The following is a 20,657-nucleotide window of genomic DNA, read 5'->3' as shown; positions in this document are numbered from 1 at the left end:
ACAACAACTTTCAAGCCTTCAGATAAAAAAGAAAAGTTATTAACAGTTTTTAAACATTGTACTTCTTTTACCTCCCCCCACTTAAAGCAAAAACAAAAGTAAGAGGGGTAAGAACCATTATAATTAATACAGTGAAGGTCCAATTGACATTTGTAGGCATTGTAGGTTTACCCAACACAATGAGCAAATATCACAAAACCATGAAAAAATGCTTTCAAATGTTCAAACTGTTGACATTAGGAATATCAGAGAGAGTTAGAAATATATGGCTATACCTTACAGTTCAGATAATATGCCATGACAGTAACAGGGGTACATGGTGATGTAAACATCAAATTAGAAACATTGGTAGGCAGAATAACTCTTTTTTTCTTTTTTTTTGTGAGTAGAAATATGTCACACTGTAGAAATTCCTTGGTTGGAGAAACCAGCGAGAATCTCTGAGGATGTTTTTTCAGCAATAACTCTTTGTTAAGAATGCATAGTAGCATGGGAATAACTTTCAATAGGTATATTCTCCAATAGCCTTTGAATTCAAGAGTTCACTATGTTTTGGGGCAGATGTTTCCACCAAGACATCCCCAGAATGTACCTTCTTAACTGACTTTGCAGAGCCGGCAAGCACCTCTAATCCATTTTGAATAACAAAGGGATACAGTTGCCATAAAGAATGTACTGTAATAAAACTAGGTACAGACATAGAATGCAATGGAGACTGCTGTTCAAAATCTTCAGAACGTCACTTACCAATCAGCTTTTTCTATAGTTTTGTTTTTTAGAAGATTTGTAAGGAAAGTAAAAAGTTTTTGCGTTCACTCAACCCACTCACCATGGAGTCCTACAAGGGGATGCACTATAATAGCAAACAAGGCTAATGCAGCAACACCAAAGTTTTGTGAGCACTATACCCAAACACCAGCATTAGAAACAGTCCACAACACCCACTGACAACATCCAAAACTGATACTCAGTTGATCCTGGGAAATTACTGGATTTATTTTCTCTTGTACTTAACAACATGACGTATAAGAACTGCTCTTTAAATATTAGCCCTCTCACTATGAGTAAGTCTAAAGTGTTCATGACATGATCTCTTACAGTTACTTTCAAAATCTAAAAAAATTATTTTATTATCAATGTATACAAATGAACTTGATATCTGAATGTTGTTAATAAATGAAATTTTAATTTTATGCTAGTTTTAATTTCTTAATTTTATAACAAAATATTTAAATAAATCCTCAATCTTCCCTAATATGAGAATTGTGATATATGTTTTCTGTTTCTTTGCCCCTTCTCTAATCTATTTACTATCCTTTTCTGATGTATGTAAATTAAAGTACATTAATCATTATAATATTAATATTATTAAGACATTGTCTAACTTTTATAGCCTTCAATTTTCTTTATTTACAAAGTCATAAACTCAAACATCAAACTCACTTGCCAAGCATACCTGTTACAGCCTCTCTTTCACAATTTGCTAATAATTCTCTCTCTGAAGGAAAAGTTTTAATCTGTTGAACAACATTTGATGATACACTGTTTTCCATACAAAGTTTTGCCAATTGCATCTTCAGTTTAACTTATGATGTTCAGATCGATCACATAACAGAAATATTTTAGGACCCTCTTGATAGAAAGCCAATTAAGTAATAATGGTTAAAGAATATTGTTGGCTTTGTGTGGGTTACTACTCTGTGTTCTTAGATATACAAATTTTCAGTGAACTAGAACCTTCATTTCAAAACAACAGGCTTAAATTTCACTCAACCATAGGAACAGCATATGTATGTCCTGTTGCTGGCATTATTAGGCATATAATAGTAACAACAGCAGGAGTAACTACAGAAACTCCTACAATCAGAATTAATGAAAAGAAGGGTCTCTACTGCACACAATAGCAGGAAAAGTTCAGTTCCATCCCAAACCCAGTATTATGAAAAGGGATCACGCACAGGTTAGACCTTCTCCAAACTGCTATTTTATTTTCTTGTCTATTGCTATCCACCCATGAAAAAGCATCCAGAGGAAATGGAAGAAGGGAAAGTAGCTTTGCCCTCTTCTCACTGATGGATAATCATAAGTATAAATAGTAAAGAAATTTCTAACTTTGCTCAGGAAAAAGCTACATGGTCCACTACCCCAGTGTCTAGGAATTGAGAAGGATTCCCAAACTCTACTAGTAGAGAAAAATGGAGGAGTGAATGCAGTGGGGATGTTCAGAGAAATGTCACACTAGAGACAGTGAAATGTGTTTTAATGATTCTACGTTTTGAAAAGCAGAGCAATACTAATTTATTCTATCAAAGGGTCAGTAGGGATAAGCAGGAACCCCCTTCTGCTTTCCTTATGAAGTCCATGAATGACAGTCCACCACTGAGTGAAAGTTACTGATATCTAGCACATATATACCATTGGTTAAGCCATCAGTGGTCTTGTGAAAACCCCACATCTTTACAGTGAACATTACAGTATAGTCAGTAAATAGTATGGGTTTGAAGTAAAGCATACCTGACCAGCCAAAACCCACCACCAAGTGGGATCCATTATCACCAGTAAAAACTAGGGTTTCTGAAATAAAAAAATAAATGAAACGAAGTGATACGACTTATCCTAGCCAAAGGTGAACTGATATGTAGAATCACCACATGAGGGAGACAATACCCACAAGATGAAATTACAACCAAGTCAAGGAAAGAAAGGAAATAGGTCTTGAGAGAAAGAAGGTAGATAGAACATGAAAACAGAGGTTCAAAATGTCATTGAACTACAATTCTATGAATTTATGTCAGTACGTTTGGAATCAAATTATAGATTATAATTCAAATATTAGAAATATGTATGAGTTAATTTCTTAATTTAAAAGTAAATATTAAAAGAACCCACCCAAATATATATTTTAGTGAGTCATATGATATGTTGAATGCAGCATTGGTTAAAATTAGATGTCTGTGATGTTAAAATACCAAGTCTATAGTTACATAAAAATCAGAAACTCAAATTACCAATATTGACAAGCTAGAATATAAAGTACAAATTTCATATCTTTTCATTTTGCTGAGATATGGCTGAATCAAACAGAGTGGTTCCGTTCACCACTTTTAATTTTTAGAAACAGTTCCTTATATATACTCTTACTTCAAAAATGACATGTGAATAATCAATTGACTATTCAGAATGTCAACTAGGCAGTTTTTTCAGACATTTTAATCTGTGAAAAGGCTATCACCTTCTTTGGAACCAAGATTTCAAGTTGTCTTTAGTTTGTTCAAAGTTTCATACTTTTTTTAAGACCTAAATACAGCTTAGTTACCACGATTAATAAATTATAATGGAATTTTATGGTATCAATACAGTTATTTATGATTTTCTGGTTATTCAACTGTACATATAAAACTTAAAAATAAATTTTGTTTGACATTCACCACATGCAAAATTCTAAAAGACTTGGCAACCTACATCCAGCAGCAACTGAGTTCAAAGGTCATGGCAAAAAGATAATTGTTTCCTTTACTTCTTGATTTATTGTTCTATAATTTTAGAAAAATAAATTTAATAATTTATTTCTGAATTGTAATAATCTATAATAACTGAAATGCCACTGTATATTACAAAATACCAGTTCATTAAAAGAGGTCAGTTTTATATTATGGGGTATGTAACGTGTGTACATGCACCACGTCAATGCAGGTTGTGTAATATTAGCTTGGCATATCTGGAAGGTGAATATAATAATAAATATATAGCTTTATGAGACTCATGCTTGTTTTTTTGTTTTGTTTGTTTATGAATTTCGGGCAAAGCTACACAAGGGCTATCTGCACTAGCCGGTACCTCATTTAACAGTGTAAGACTAGAGAGAAGGCAGCTAGTCATCACTATTTAATGGCAACTCTTGGGCTACTCTTTTACCAATGAATAGTGGGATTGGCCGTAACATTATAATGCCCCCACGGCTTTAAGAGCGAGCATGTTTGGTGCAGCGGGGATTTGAACCTGTGACCCTGAGATTAGGAGTCAAACACTACTCAGCCTAAACATTTGTATATTCATGTTATAATATGTAGTCATTCTAGCATGAAAAAAGCACAATTTACACTTATTTTCTAACGGCTACAAGGCTGGTCAAGTGAAAAACCCCACATAGGGTATAGAAAATAACTTAAATGTAGTCTTACTGAAAACAAACATTTGAAATGTACTTAGGAGATTTTAGAGATAACACAAATAATAGTTTTTCAATCATAACATGAAATCACTTTGCACTCAGACTAATAATGAAACAGACTTGATATTTTCACAAACAAATCTTTAGTAAAAATATTTCATTAAAAAAATCTGATTTTTTGTGTACAAAATACTTGTAATTTTTACTAAAGATTTACCAAATTTTGTGGAGATGCACATGTTGCATCAAAAATTATAGTGTAAATACTTAACATGTGTAAATGTGTAGATGAACTCGTGTGTATTATACCAAGCTCACTGAGAAAGGGTTAACAAAGTACTGATTAGTATCTAATGGACAAACCATTTAAAGTTGACATTTTCTTAAGCTGAAAATGTATTTCCAATAATACTTACCTCTATTGACACTAGCTATCCTTTGAAACAGGCTTTACCTATCTAAGCATTAGGCTCGCATGCTCCAGTGTTTCATATCTCACTTAAAGAGGGTTTGTCATGCTCCTATTGGTGGAGGGTCATTACCTGATAATTTGCATGCAAGATACAGTGGAACCACATTGATCATGGGGTACATGGAAAAGGAGCTCAAGGCTTGTGGCATGCAAAAAATATTTTTGCATAAAGAGGGTAGCTCTAAACAAAAATAGTTATTTATGTGAGAAAAGCTAATAAGTTTCTTTTTTAGTGATATGTTATTTTCTCCAGTATGACCTCTATTTTAATTATTTTCACTCAATTTACTTTCTACATAAGAATGGCTCCAAACGTATTTATATGGAATTATATTCCTATATTTCTAAAGATTTACACAGACTACAAACCTCATTCAGTCATGCCAGCTTTCTTCAGGTTTAGGTGGTGAACAGAAAGGATATTAGTTCTCTTCACACTCTTCTGGAGTACTAGATAAAAAATTTAATAAAGTCTATTAGCTTGCTCACATAAAATGTGAAACCAAAATATTCAAATTTTGTTATAGTGCACAAAGGCTATTTTGAGAGACCTTAATTACTTTTAAATTTGTTTATTAAATAAATCAGTTACTTATACAATAATATTTTATTGTATTTAATAATTTATAATATGACAGAATATTAACTTGTTTAAATGTGATTAATTTATTTTTACTTAATATTTATTTGAACTTTAAAAAGTTAAAATTTCATATATCAATAGTTTTTCACAATCTGTAACACAGACACATGCTTGTTATACAAAAAGTAATGTCTCCCCGCTAGTACAGCAGTAAGTCTAAGGATTTACAATGTTAAAATCAGGGATTCAATTCCCCTTGGTGTGCTCAACAGATAATAGTCTGAATGGCATTGATATAAGAACACACACACACACACACACAAACGGTCACATTTCAAAGCTCTTTGGTTTAGAAACATAAAAATAACAACATACATAATAGCAAAATATTTCAAAGCATTGAAGAAAATGCTGTCTATATTTTGAATATTTTTTAGATTCTGTGATATCATTTACACATGATAAGGAATTTCAAAAACCAAAAAGCAGAGGTGTACCTTAGAATGTGGGGCAGAAAACTTGTACAAGAACAATGAACTGCCAACTGGATAGTGTGTAAGTGACAACAGTACATTAAGACACAAAACAGGAGGATACAAAATAGAAGTAATTCACATAAGAGGACAAAATGTTAACCCAATAGAATCAAAGAGAGATAAGAGCAGGAAGAACATAGTAAGAAAATGATGTTTCTTCAATGTGAAAGAGGATGAGGCCAGCAAATCTTGAATTCAGTTATTAACATCTACCTGTTGATTACTTGATTTTCATTAATATGCCTTCTATTTACTGGTAGTTTGTCAATGGTAAAACTATCATATAAATGACAATCAAACATCTGTTCTTAATTACATTTTCCATCTATATACCACTTTCAATAAACTCATGGCTTATCAGTTTTCTTTGTATAACTCTTATTAAAGAAAGGTGAATCTTGTATATAGAAAGTAACACTTCCCAAAACTACACTATACACAGAAAAGGTCTAACCATATTTTAAAGAAATTTATAAAATTTTAATTTTCTTTAAAGAAAAAGTCCTTTGAAACAAAATCATGTTATCACTAGTTTCCTGCTCCATTTAAAAAATATAATACTTGTGTTTTGCTTCTTAGAATGTTTATACTTTCATTTTTTTATGATTAACTTTCAAAGATCATCATTATATTTGTTTGTTTTGAATTTCGCGCAAAGCTACACAAGGGCTATCTGCACTAGCCAGTCCTTAATTTAACAGTGTAAGAATAGAGGGAAGGCAGCTAGTCATCACCACCCACCACCAACTCTTGGGCTATTCTTTCACCAATGAATAATGAGACTGACCTTCACATTATAATGCCCACACAGCTGAAAGGATAAGCACGTTTGGTGTGACGGGAATTCAAACCTGCAACCCTCTGATTACGAGTAGAGTTCCTTAACCACCTGGCCATGCCGGGCCTCACCAATTATGAACTGTTCAACAATTATTCCCACATTGCTGACGCTTTCTGTACTTTGATAGGGCAGTTTTGTGTTTTTTAAATAATTTATAACACAAGCTATCCACACTTTTGTCCATTAAAGAAATGCATAAGAGTTGGCTTGTCAAACTGCTTAGATGTGTGAATGGAAAACAAGGTATATTGCATTAAAAAAATTATCTACCCATTACGTTATGATACAAGTTGATGAGAAACACTATAATTATAACAGAGAATAAAATGTATGAAGAAGTTTTGTCATTCAAAAACAGAGCATTTTATATTGCAATATATAAATATAATGACATTTTTCTAGATTCACATCACTTTACTATTTGTGTAGTCACATGACATATAAAATAATTCATAACTTCAATAATTATCAGGAGCAATACTAACAAATAAAATGCTACAAAAATTTAGTTGTCCTCTTTCTGTCCCACGTAACACACACACACACACACACAGATAAAGTAGGAAATAGCTTCGTTAGCCTAAAGATCACCTAAGAACATTGAAATGTTGTTCTGTATTTTATTTTAATTAAAGTTTTAATACCCATACAAGCCATCTTATGAATACAGGCCTTGTTGGTGGTTCAAAGTTCACTAGCTCAACAATCAATAGTTATTTAGTGATGGCATAACCTGAGCAATGACAGCTATCATTATAGATGTACTTAGTTATGTCCAAAACTATATAACTGTGCATCCGTAGGTCTAATGGCATAAATATAGCTACAAATAAACACATTAAGAGACTCATAACAGTTTGAAAATGTTGAGACTTTTTCATCATCTTGTAGTGCCATGCCAGCACTGAGAGACTCATTATATCTGTTGCATGTTTAAAGTTAGCAAGATGTAGCATAAGCTATTCAAATATACAATTCTAACTGCATGACTGGAAATCTGCCAATAGGAAAGAAATTCATCACAATTATCAGCCAACTTAGCTACGGTACTTGCATAAAAATCAAGAAAAATGGACATTAATCATACGCAGTTCACAATTTTTCACATATGCAATCTCTGACCACTCATCATATTGTTTTTCATTAACTATTCTTCCAAAAATAAACATTTAACATTTTATTTACCTGAAAATATATTTCAAATACCCTTCTGTAGCACAAAGAGCCATTATCTTGTGAATATGGACATAATTTTCTGCTTCTACACATTCCACACGCTTTGAAAGATCAGCCTCTACACATACACCTGTATTAGCCCAGTCTAACACATCAGTAGTAGCCCATAAAAGGATGATACCTACTCCAAGCAGTATAGTACATTATCATTGACATATTGCTGATGAGGTAAATTAAATGAACTGGAAGTGTCAAGGAACGGTGGAAAGCAGTGCAGAAAAGTATTTATCTGAAATACATTTTCATGGTAAAGCAAAATGTTAACAATAGAAATGCTATTCTCATTCTTTGCATCACAAGGATGTACAATCCCAAGTTTAAGATGATGGACTGGCCAGTGCAGAGAAATTAGAAAGACTAGCTCCTTTTAGAAAACATCAAAAAAGAAAGTCTTGGGAGCATGAACTCCATGAGGTTGAAGCAGCTCAGAGCAAGCCTGCAACCATCACAAGCAGGAAATACTCTTTGCCTAATGATGGTAGTAGAGCATAAAATATTATCTTGAGAATCTTATACTGTGTGCTAACATGCCACTAAAGTAAAGACAAAATAGGAAATTGTTAAAGCATACAGCTATGAGTGTGTACTATGGCTAGAATTATAAGTCAGGCCATTACGTGATGGAAAAATACATGAAGTAGTCACCACAAAAATAGATGCATGGAGTAGCATCCCAGATCTGTGTTGCAAGGTGAGCCTACAACCCATGCAGCTAGACCTAGGAACTTGGAATGAATTCCTCAACAAGAGCTGTAGAATCTAGGATTGAGGTGGAAGCAAGGTGTAGAGGAAAGTTGAAAAGGCAGCAATGATTGGGTGTCCATAGTTGGAACAAATTTACTGAAGACACCAAATGATGGAGGAATACCTCAGAGAGAGAGTTCAAGCCTACATAAGATATTTCATGATAGCAAATCTGCCACCAGTGCCCAAGCATTCAAGACACGAGACTGACAGCTGAATATGATGATAGTGGATGCAAAGGAGAGTCTAAAACTAACAGACAACCTCCAAGCAAGTTCCTCCCTATTAGAGAAAGAAAGTAACAATAAAGGAGGTGTTGGAATGGATCAAGATACAAGGACTAGACAGAAAGTGATAACAAGCCTAGAGAGTAGCCAATAGATTAAGACAGATAAACTTCATCCTTGGAAACCAAATGCAAGATCTGTGACAACAAGAACAAAGGATGTGGAAAGATGTGATCATAGGATTGTTGTCAAGTGCATGTTATGACAAAGTGCCACCATGGATATAGAAAAACCCCATATGTGAGCAGAAGGAAACCACAGACTGACTTCTGAACCTTGAGGGATGTCCAGGGTTGAATGAGCTACTATGACCATGAGAGAGGGAAGACGAAAGGCATCTTTGAAGATACTTGCATTAATAGGCCAGAAAATATTGAAGAGGGCACATTAGTATGCTTCCCCCTTAAAACAAACCCAACAAACTCAAGCAAAACACTCAAGTAAGCTCCTGGGGAACTCAACAGGTTGTAAAAAATAGAGTATACTTATGAAAGTGAGACTATCTAATGTATGTTGGGAAGAAACAAAAGTTGGCATTGGTCATGATTAGCTGAAGTAACAGAAGCAGGAATCCTGAATCTGAGATCAAATGGAACCAGCGACAAGGTGCACAATGGCAGTAGTATCAATGACCTTCAATACTGACAGCCACCATGACAGCAATTAATGGTTTCTGTAAAGGAGTTAAAAGCCTTAGAAGATGTCAGAAGCCAGGAACATGGACACATAATTCAGTTAATCATTTAAAATAATATGGTGATCTGGTTTTGTAATATACAAGTAAATAGACTTCTTTTTGTCATTAGGTAGAAAACAAACCAAGTATAGTGATATTGCAAAGACTTAATGATGACATTCAAAATATACTGGATATTTGTTTGATTAAACAATGGAATGCATCATAAAAGTACAAAGTCAATTAAAAGAAAAACAATTCAAAGATAATACAATTAAAAGTTGTAACTTATAAGTTCAAAATTTTGTACAATTCTTTCTTATAATCAAGAAAATTAAGGAAGAAAAAATAGAAAATAAAAGTTAAAATAATAAGCATAAGAAGTTCAGCAAATCTAATGAAAAAAAATCTGAAGACAAGCCTAGTTCATGTGCTAGTTTGTATTGGAATTACTGTGCATGGAGGACCAAGTCTAATTACGATTATATTATAGGCTGACAGAGTGGAAACTTTGTTCAAGTCTTGTGGCACGTGTGGAAAATTTATATTGTCGAGATAATAGTTCTTTGTGATGCAGAGGTCAGTAGTGTTTCTCAATATGTATTTATAAAATTCTATATGTACTCTTTAAAGATTCAGTCAGCTGGAGAATAATCTACAAATAAATTGCTTACTAACCACAGAATTGTTGAATGGGGTCTACATGAGAACATTTTTCATAAAATTAAAATTTGTCTGACCTGGAAGTGGATTTATGATAATAAGCCAACTAGTTTGAGCTGAAGGAAAGAATTCCTCAGATGAAAAGGGGTTTCAGAGTAGAATCAGATGATGGGTATCAAGGTAGAAGTTCATGCCAGCCAAGCAATATGAAATTGTGTAAACTGAACATAGGAGTCAGTCTGGATCAGAATGAGCATAGAAGGAAGGGAGATGTGAGATAAGAAATGGTCACCCACCTCAGAAACTGAATTCAGAATAAAAAAAACAGAGTCTGGTAAAAGAGTGTACAAGACAAAGCAAAAACATAAATGTCTAAGAGATGCTGACCACAGGTGAGGAGAAGGAAAGAAGTCATAAAACAGGGATGTCAAAAGGTCAAGAAGCTAGCAACTCAGGTGGGAAACATGTGAGAGAATGTAACACCACATCAAAGTCCCAGTAGTCACTGAAATTAGAGAAAAGGTTCAAAGAAGAAAAAAAAATGAGAACAGAGTGGAGAGAAGAGAAGAAAACTTCACAGTAACTAGAAAAGCAAAATGTACTTGACATGGCTGCACAATGACTACCAAACAAGTCCCAAAAGGTAAAAATGTGGGTTCTCAGTTGAATGGCCAAGATAAAGGGAGTAGCAGATGAATAAATGATGAAAAACATACCATTTATACCAACAGACAAACAAACTGAAAGAGCAACAAGAATTGGATAAAATGGATACATGAACTGCAAGTCTGACCCTAAGGGTGATGAACTGAACAAATTCCATTTGTAGAAATGAAAGGATGATACCTCTGAATGAGAAAAGGGCATGTGAGATGGAAGCAAAAGAGGGTTCATTAGACAGAGGAAGGGGTCTTGGCATCAATCAAAGAAAAAGAAAAGGTAACCAAGGCAAGAGGTGTCATGAATAGGATCTTACAAGGAGTGTTGCATATCAAACTATGAGACTCAAGGGAGGATTTGAAGAGGAAAATAGATGCATAGCAAAAAAATGAAATTAGTCCCGGCTGAGATCATTGGCAGTTAGAGCCAAAGGTTAAGGAACAGGGGATTAGAAGAGTGAAAACGTCAATTTCAGAGGACAGGCAAAGACATTCAAGAAAGGAGTATCCAACCATGAGCAAAACCAGCAAACACAGAGTAGGCAGAATTTGGTCTGGCTGAGAGAGGTGATCCACCAACATACGTAAAGTATCATGTAAAATACAAGCAAAAAAAGGAACTCAAACATGAAATATCCCAGAAGAGAAGATCCAAACACCTGAAAGTAAAGTCCTAAAAAGGGTACCCTCTCAACAGGTGATATAAGAAATTGCTGATAATGGAAAACTGATCTATTAAAAATATTAGGAAATGAGAAAATATACCCAATGTTTTAAGCACAATGGTGCAAAGTGAATTTTCTTCCACTGCTCAAACATTAGATGATAATACTGTTAGTCAGAGATGAGCCCCGATCTGAAAGGTATACAAGTGAAGAGTTGGAGACTTAGTGAAAGGGATTGTAATAAAGAGGGGTTTCAGAGTAGAATCAAATGATGAGTAAGATACCTCAAGGTACAAGTTCATGCCAGCCAAGCAATACGAAATAGTCAAAACTGAACATAGAAGCCAATCTGGATCAGAATGAGCATAGAGGTGAATGACAGAAGGAAAGAAGATATGAGATAAAGAATGGTCACCCTCCTCAGAGGCTGAATACAGAATAAGAAAACAGAGTTTGGTAAAAGAGTGTACAAGACACAGCAAAAACATAAATGTCTAAAAGATGTTGACCACAAAGAAAATTCTTTGACGAAAGTAGAAGGGAGGTTCACAATCAAGGATAAAGATTAGCAGACAAGAAACAAAATTTCTATGCAAAACTATGGAATGATGATAAACCAGTTGAGATTTTATAAGTAAATAATTAGATGCTAGTTCCAAGACTACTTAGGAAACACAAATAGGTTAGAGGTAAAAACCTAAGAATGGGTGTATACTCTCTCAATGGTAGTTTTAGTCAAAATATCCATGATTGAATCCACAAAACACTGAAAATAAGCAGGTTCAGGGGGGAAGAAAAGTGGAGAGAGAGATTGTTGGTTAAAACCTGAAAAACCCACCTGTCAGTAGAAAACTGAAATCAAATGAACACAAAGTGAGACAGGAGGGAACCCACAAGGCCCGACCTCTCAGGATAGTCACCAAAGAGATGAATAGTAAACCATACATCATGAAGAAGAAGAAAGTCTGGAAGTTGAAATGAAAAGGATAGGGGTAGACTAATTTGGCTAAGGAAAAGAAATTAAATGGCAATGCCGAGAAAAACAAGAAACTACGGAAGAGAATGAGGGCTAATGATAATCTACTTCAGCTTGGTTCTATCTTTGATAAAACTGAACACCAATAAAGACTTCTGAACAAAGGAAGGTGGCCCAGTAAAGATTGCAAAAATATGAAGAAATGCAGAAGCACGTTATAGAGTAATGCATCCCGACAGCAGAGAAATAAAGTAAAGAAGGATAGAGCAAAAGTAGTTGTAAAGGTTAAGATAGTAAAGAGGAACAAATTTCTCCAGAAAATCCCTCTGGAGCATAATGAAGCACTTCATATAAAAAATTGGTGGGAGGAGGAGAAAAGAGAATATACCTGATAAGAAAAGGACAAAGACACAAAACAGGGAAGTAAAACAGAAGACAAGAAGCCTACTGTCAAAGAAAGCTAAAGATATACCAAAGACTGGGAATCTAGAAAAAGAAAGAATTACTGGAAGTCAGGACAAGAGAGTCAAGAGTGTGATTAGGAAAAGGCATATGGATACAAGTAAGGAATCAGCATGAATTCTAATATTAAACAAGGGAGGAGAAACAAAGTCATCCCAACAATGAGTTACACAGAGTAAAGTATAGGAATAATCAAAGGATAAAGGCTAAAAACAAAGAAAGGGACAGAGTCATATCTATAATAAGAAAGTAAGGTAGACGACTTTCCCCAACTAGCAACTTAGTACCCAAATTAAACCCAGATGTAGATAACAATAATTTTTATCCTCCTTGTTCATAACAAATCGAAAAGAATGAATGGTGGCCAAAGGGATGGGAAGAGGCCCAGTGTGCATAATGAAATGAACAAGAAGCTCTATATTGGCTGTTACGTCCTGAACAGTCAGTTTCTGAAAGCCATAACAGATATAAATCCTGTATTTTTAACTTAGTTACTTTCACAAGACAAATTAAAAGTCACTGTCACTTAAGAATTTACATGTTAAACAATGGTTTTGAAACAAAAACAAATGGAGCACAAAATTTTAAAATTTATTGGTGATTGCAAATTGCACTAAACAACACAAAGATGAAAATTAACATATGTCTTCAACATAGATAATGCCAAGAAAAAAAATGAAGTTATTTTGAGTGGAAATGTTTAAGGGAAGTTAATATGCATGAGAGTTGTTTTGATTTTGTACAGATAAGGTGTTATTGTCTTGTGATTGCACCAAAGTAGTTCACATTAAATATGTGAATTTTAGGTGGGAGTTAGTGCAAAGTTTGTGGCATGCAAGTCTCATGTGCAGAAATACAAGTGATATAGCTATTCTGTGTGAAGAGATGAGATGTCCTCTCAAAACAACTCATGCACCAACTTTCTTATGGTTCAATGATTTTGTTGGTTACTTGGTCATTCATAGTATAGGTCACACATAAAAAAAAAGGAAACAAAAATACAATCAATATTGAAATTAATCTCCAATACTACTGCAATGGTAAAAATAGGTTAAACAATATTGAAAATTTCTAACATGCTAATTAGAAGTCAAACTTTTGTGAGTAAAAGTTATGATATTTTGTGGTACTTGTTCACTGGAATACTGTAGTGAAAACAAGTATATTTTTTTTAATTGAACTCAAATAAATTTTTAGAATTTTATCCCACATAAAACAACATTGAGCTTGGAAAATAAAACAGTTTTGATGAGGATTATAGTCAACAAATTATTTTAAACTGAAACGTTTAGCTTTACATATCAATCAGACGAAGGGTTTTCCATGTAAGTCTCAGAGAACCTCCAGATCTTCTGTTTCCCTTTCCAAAACAAAAGTAGGCCTACTTCAAATGATTAATTATATCCATTTTTAGGGTGAATTCATGACCAAAAACACCATATAATTCACAATCCTTGGTTTTTGTCATTCACTAAATAATCTTTCTGATGGTAGACACACTTGAAATTTATATACAGAGGTATTTCATGGTCAGGTGTGTCAAGCGTGGAAAAGATTCTTTGTTTCCTTTCCATCAGTCTCCTGGCTCCATCTTCATATCAATGACTGACATACTCAAATGGGCTGTAACTCTTTACTAGATGGCTGAGATACGGTTGGGGTAAATTCACCCTTACAATCTAAAGGCAAGTTTCAAATTATGTAATACATTAGTAGGAGGTTACTTCATTTTCATATTGAGAAAGTAATTTTGTTTTCTGAACTATATTCTTTGAACAGCAACAAAACATAGACTGCATTGTATTAATTTTAAATAGTGCCTCTCACAAAAAATTTCAAATACCTAGTAAAACACAAAATTTGAATCAGCAAATACATTCATCAATATCATTACTTTTGACTGCAAAATACCCTAACCAATACCATAAAAATCCTAATATTCACAATTACCTGTTGCAATAAATCATTCAGACAACTTGGTTTCATTTTCTCACAAGAATCCTTTTTCCTTTGAAACCTTGTTGTTGCTTCCAAATATACTATGTGATATATACATTTGTCAACCAAATGAGCAACAGAAGTCCTGTGGTTGTCAGAATGTGCATTTCTGAACCTTAAATCTAAAACAGTCCATGAATCAAGAAAAATTATTGAGCTCTGCATTTTCACAATGTTTTGCAAGTCATTTCTATCTTTATTTTGAGGCAGTAAAAATATTATCCAGTATATGGGCCAGAATTGGATGAACACCAGAAACAGTTACATATTTTTCTTCATTACTACCATCAAATGAACTGTAGCACAAGAACAGTTACATCTGTAAAGTCCTTAAACAAGGTAATGTACCTTTCAGATGACATCAGATACCAAGACTTCCAAACAAATAAAAAACAAATGAGATGGCTTGCAACTGAGGAGCCCCATTGAGTAGCACACAAGTAACATATATTTTATAATGTGATTATTACTTTATACTAAAACATACAATCATTTTTAGATATATATATATTGATACCTTTTATTTTTTTATGAAAGCATTAAGCATAATCATCTAGATTAATATTACATTTTGACACGACTATGCTATTATAACTATTTTTGATGGATTAAGGCATCAAAAGACAACTAAAGAACAAAAAAATCTAAAATTGATGTATTTTATGCCTCAAGAAAAAATAAGTGTATAGATGTATAAATATATATGTGTGTGTGTCCAAAACACAATTATTAAGTCAGGTGGCTTAATATGATTTTTCAGCATTACTGTTACCAACTGGATCCAAGTTTTTTATATTTCACATTAATACCAATGAGGAGGTTACATATACTTTTATATACCTGGCCTTATACATGTGTATAAGTAAGTGTTCAGGAAGTTGTAAGACCTTCTGCTACTGTTTTAGATTTCTCTAATGTTTCCAGCTTTATGTAAAACAATCCACTGTCTTCTTGGCAATCCTTATTGCCCATTTTATCCTATCTAGCTTTAGTAATTTTTTTAAGAATCAATTCAAGGCTGTGGCTAATTCAGCTTAACCTTCTGGTATCAGAAAAATCATTTTCATTTTCATAGAGGTCAGTAAATGCCCATCTGACATTAGTTATTATATCTGTTGTAACTGACATGATATTGTCTACTGAGAGACTGCACTAGCTGAAAATATTTTAGAGCAGGTACTAATGTTTTCTTTACCATGTGGTCAGCATCAAAGGGTATGCATGCCAGCTAGCAGCTCTAAAGAGACCAATTACTGTGTATGTTGTGGACTGTTAATCCCATATATATGGATCCATACGTCTGCTTGTTTACAAGTTTGTTGTGGCACTCATGACCCTCAATTGCCCTCCCCCAGTTTAACCTGATAAATTCCATGGCCTTTCTTCATTCAAAATATTCAGTTTGGACAATGCTGTTAGATAAATACTTGTTCTACATACTGTTGATCAACAGTGTAAACAGGCATAATATTTTTGGCTGAAACATATGCCACAGTCATCTCCAGTGTCTTTATTTCTCAGCTGTTATTTATGTAGTGCCATTTTACTTTCAACAAACTCTGAAAACATTAACTGCTTTAAACCAACCATTCTTTGTGTGTCATTCTTTGCTTGTCAGACCTGAATGCATTCATCTTTTCTAAGAATACAAAAGTATTCCCACAATGAACTTCTACACTTTTTTAAAGTTTATTGTAAAAGAGCCCCAACTGTCAGTTTTACTGGTGTTATTTCTCTCAACTGAAATGAACAGGAGAAGCAACCAATTTGCTGTCTAATCAGTGGAATTCACTGGTGCCATTTTAGATTTCAGCAGAGAGGTTGTTTAAGCGTAGCTAATGTTTTAACAGGTCAAAAATAAAAAGTGTTAAGGCAATAAGCTATTCTTTTTTTAACCTTAGCAAGAGTAAAATAATTTGTCAAATTAATACACACACAGTTTACAAAGATTTTCTAAACAGTTTTTACTTACCACATACAGGATGGAAAATCACATCCCAACTATGAGTTCTTTCACTTTCTACAGTCTGTTGAGTCAGGTTCATGCTCACAAGCTAATCAACAAATGAGTATAACACCATAAAGTGGTGGGGATTATGAGAAATGTAAGTACAGACTGTGAGCTCATTACATGAAAGCCACTACACAAACTACACATTTTAGGCAGATGTGCTTTTCTAAAAACTAAAAAGTGGTATGAAACATGAGGGCAACTACTCCTGTTTCTCCCAAATGGCAACCTCATGAACAATCTTGGATGTTGATAGATATTTTTCATACAAGTTAAAAACAGCTGCTTATACGAAAAAAAGTGGAATTAATACCTTTATTTCATAACAAACTATGATAATTTCTACAAGACAATTTTATTATTGTGACTTGCGTTACGTGTTATTCCATACTGCTCCAACCATACAAGTAAAATCTTTTGAAAAAATGTTTTATCTGACATCTTAACGTGCTTCAAAAATAAAATCCTTAAATTAACTATATGTATAGTAATTTTTTTAAATACTGAACTAACTGAATAATGCTGTACTATGTTTTACTTATATAGTACTTCTTACCAACTATTTTACATTTTTATTTCTACATTTACTGTTTTTATTCCAAATTTTTCAATAACAATACCTATTATTAATATCAAACAATAAGTTTCACATGTGCAGATCTTTCTTTTCAGCAAAATATATTTAAGCTTATGTATTAATATCTTATTATACCTTACTTTTCACAATTTATTAGAATAAAAGTGAAGTAACACAAAATTAAGTCTGAGTAAATGACAATTATAATTTTATGTTCAGTTACCTAAATGATAACACATGGGAATTTGAGCTACATTTCAATATGATGTTTACATTGTATAGTATATAGAGAAAAAACAAAAGAAATAAAAATGATGAGAAAATATATTCCCTTGCTTCTCATTAAGCATTTAAGTAAAAACTAAAATTCATCCTCAACACCTGGATATTTTTAAACATTTATCCACTGATACTTATATAATTCTTAAATGTACAATGTATCACAAGAATGACAAGTGACAGAAGGTCAGCTAATCTATTAACTCATTCCAAGTCCTCAAACCATAAAAATTAAACCTTTTACTATTCTTAAAGCAACTTTTCATATCTACAGATTGAAAAAAAAAAAAAGAGTCTACCTCATTTCACACCTTCTAACCACTTAAGTTAACAACACTGCCTGAAAAACATACATGAATATAGAATTTTGAAGTTTATTATTTATTGTGATATTTTAGTTGTGTTCCAGTTTCTGACAATAAATATCAAAATACATTAGTTGTTTAAATTTAAGACAGCATGTGCAGCTTTTACAATATTTCAGCAAAAGTATAAATGTTTATGTCTGTATTCATAACATAAGTTAATATAAACCTGACTTTCTATAGTAGAGAGAAGAAGACTAAACACAGTACCTGAAATGAGACTGACAGTCTCATATAAAATAACTATTAATACTTTTACAACTCAGTGTTATCTCTACTATGCAGTTCATACCTAAACATTCAGCTAAAACCATCAAGCTTTACACAAATTTCATATAATGAAATAACTATCAAGTCAAGATATTCCTACAAATCTTAGTACATCACTGATATAAAATAATTATGATCTTATTCTCTAGAATAACTTTTCAAGATTTTTTCATTTCCATTTTGATGATCATACACATACAAGAGCAGAGATGCTCTTCTAACATTGCTGTAGTTTACTTCTACAGATAAACACAGTTACTGACCTCCCTTCAATAAACTTCACACTAATGAAAGCTAAACACTCTTCAGTCATCTTACTTCTTTATTTATCAAATCTGAAACAGTCTTCATAGTAGAGTCCTCCATTTGGTACAGTTAATATTTCTGTGGTTATTCAACAAAAGTATCACAACAAATTTTAAGGAACAACAAGAGGTCTCTTGACCCTCTGTGTCCATCCATTACAGAAAACAGTTTTCTGTTCTATACTAACCAAACAATGAAATTATATGTATGTACTTCACAATTGAAATTTAATCCCACTATTTGTTTTCCAAGAAATCATGAACAATCCTCTAAAACTCTTATAAAGTGCTGGCTTCCACAACTGTCAGTGACAAGTTAATCACCATGTTATATAAAAATAAAAACTTTTTTCAAATATTAAACTATTTTCTTTCTAAAGTGCATTAAAATATTCAAACAATCAACACTGTTTAGTACAAATTTAGAATTTTTATTGTAAAACTAATCAGCAGTCTTAAAAGACACTCTACACATTCTGACACTGATTTGCAATAACTCTGGAGTGTGAAAAAAAAAGTACAACTATATAAATACAAAAAACATTTCTCATACACCTACTTAACTTACATACATAAAAATATCATACCAGTATGTATTTCTCGAAAATGATTTTCTGATTTTCCAACCCCCCATCCTTATTTAAGATGCAATTACTTTTAATAATATTAAGAACCAGTGACTTTCAAAAAAATGAAATAAAAAGTTGGGGTACCTGATTTTTGACCTTCTTTAAAACCCTTAAAAAAATATTGTGTAATGAACTAAATCACACCAATACTAAAGTGCTCCTAAATTGCATCTTCTAAAGGGTATTTTTTAGTGTTGAGTAAGAAGACGATCTGACAAGAATTCCATAATTAACACAGTTACTTAAATATTATGTTTAATTTTTAAGTTGAGAATCAACAAGATATCTGACAAGATTTTAAATACTTTCCTTAACTTGTCTGACCCTTTAGTTAATATTAAGATGGGACAATGATATATCATTCTATTGGCTACTTCACTGAAAAAGCTAAATTCAATTATTATAAACAATATTTTTATAATTTTCATTCTGCTAACCAGTGATGCTTTGGTTGTATAAACACTGAAGCTTGAAGATATTCACATTTCAAAAGTTAATATTCCACACATAAGTTCTGTGCCCATATTTTTCATAACTTTTAGACTTTCTTCTGTTACTATTAATTATATTTATATAGATGTACAGGATATCGAAAACTTTTACATTAGTTTTGTTTACTTATTACTAGGATTACCCTACATTTATTTCAATTTCGTCCTTTTGCAGACACTTGTTATTTGTCTTTTAAAAGTTTAATTGATGATTAGTACCTCTTAAATCAGTTATTTCATTGAACTAATACTATTTTCAAATATAAATCTTTATTGGGATACATACACTGTTAGTGTGTAAAGCGTTTTGAAGAACATTTTAATTCTCCAAACCACACGTATTCACCGAGGTTATGTTTATGCTAAAACAAATAACGAAACATATTATAATACTCAAAAGTCAAACATCAATTAAACTTGCAAAACTTCCTGCCCTAATGATTATGAATAATCAAATATGATGATTCGTATGAACTACCGCCAACGTTTGCTTTCTCATTTTGAACCTTTAACTAAGCCTAAGAAGATGAGAATCGTTTGGTTCTTCGTTTGCTGAATATATGAAAACATTTGATAACAGAAATGTACAGATACATACCAACTTATGCTCTGTTGTCTTAGATAAATGCATGTTATATTACATTATATATAGTGGGTCATTCGAAAATAATTTAAACTTGTAGGTTAGGCTTAAAACATGAATTCGCATCATTATCCGCCATTACGTGACCAATACTCTCGTAAAAAGAAACAATTTCATT

The 20,657-nt window shown here is 32.8% G+C and overlaps 1 pseudogene across 1 annotated transcript in view; it reads right to left on the bottom strand.

Moving 5' to 3' along the window:
- Positions 1–20,633, bottom strand: part of LOC143252060 (nipped-B-like protein pseudogene) — a 35,162-nt pseudogene extending 14,529 nt beyond the window's left edge. The window contains exons 1-3 of the transcript XR_013028807.1: positions 20,495–20,633; positions 16,942–17,023; positions 5,013–5,093 (exon numbers count right to left, since the gene is read on the bottom strand). The product of XR_013028807.1 is annotated as a nipped-B-like protein pseudogene (transcript). The remainder of the gene's footprint in view (positions 1–5,012; positions 5,094–16,941; positions 17,024–20,494) is intronic.
- Between the last annotated feature and the right edge of the window lie 24 nt (positions 20,634–20,657).

Source organism: Tachypleus tridentatus, chromosome 6 (assembly GCF_004210375.1).
Source record: "Tachypleus tridentatus isolate NWPU-2018 chromosome 6, ASM421037v1, whole genome shotgun sequence".
NCBI classification, from domain to species: Eukaryota; Metazoa; Arthropoda; class Merostomata; order Xiphosura; family Limulidae; genus Tachypleus; species Tachypleus tridentatus.
This window is presented reverse-complemented; position numbering and strand designations above follow the sequence as displayed.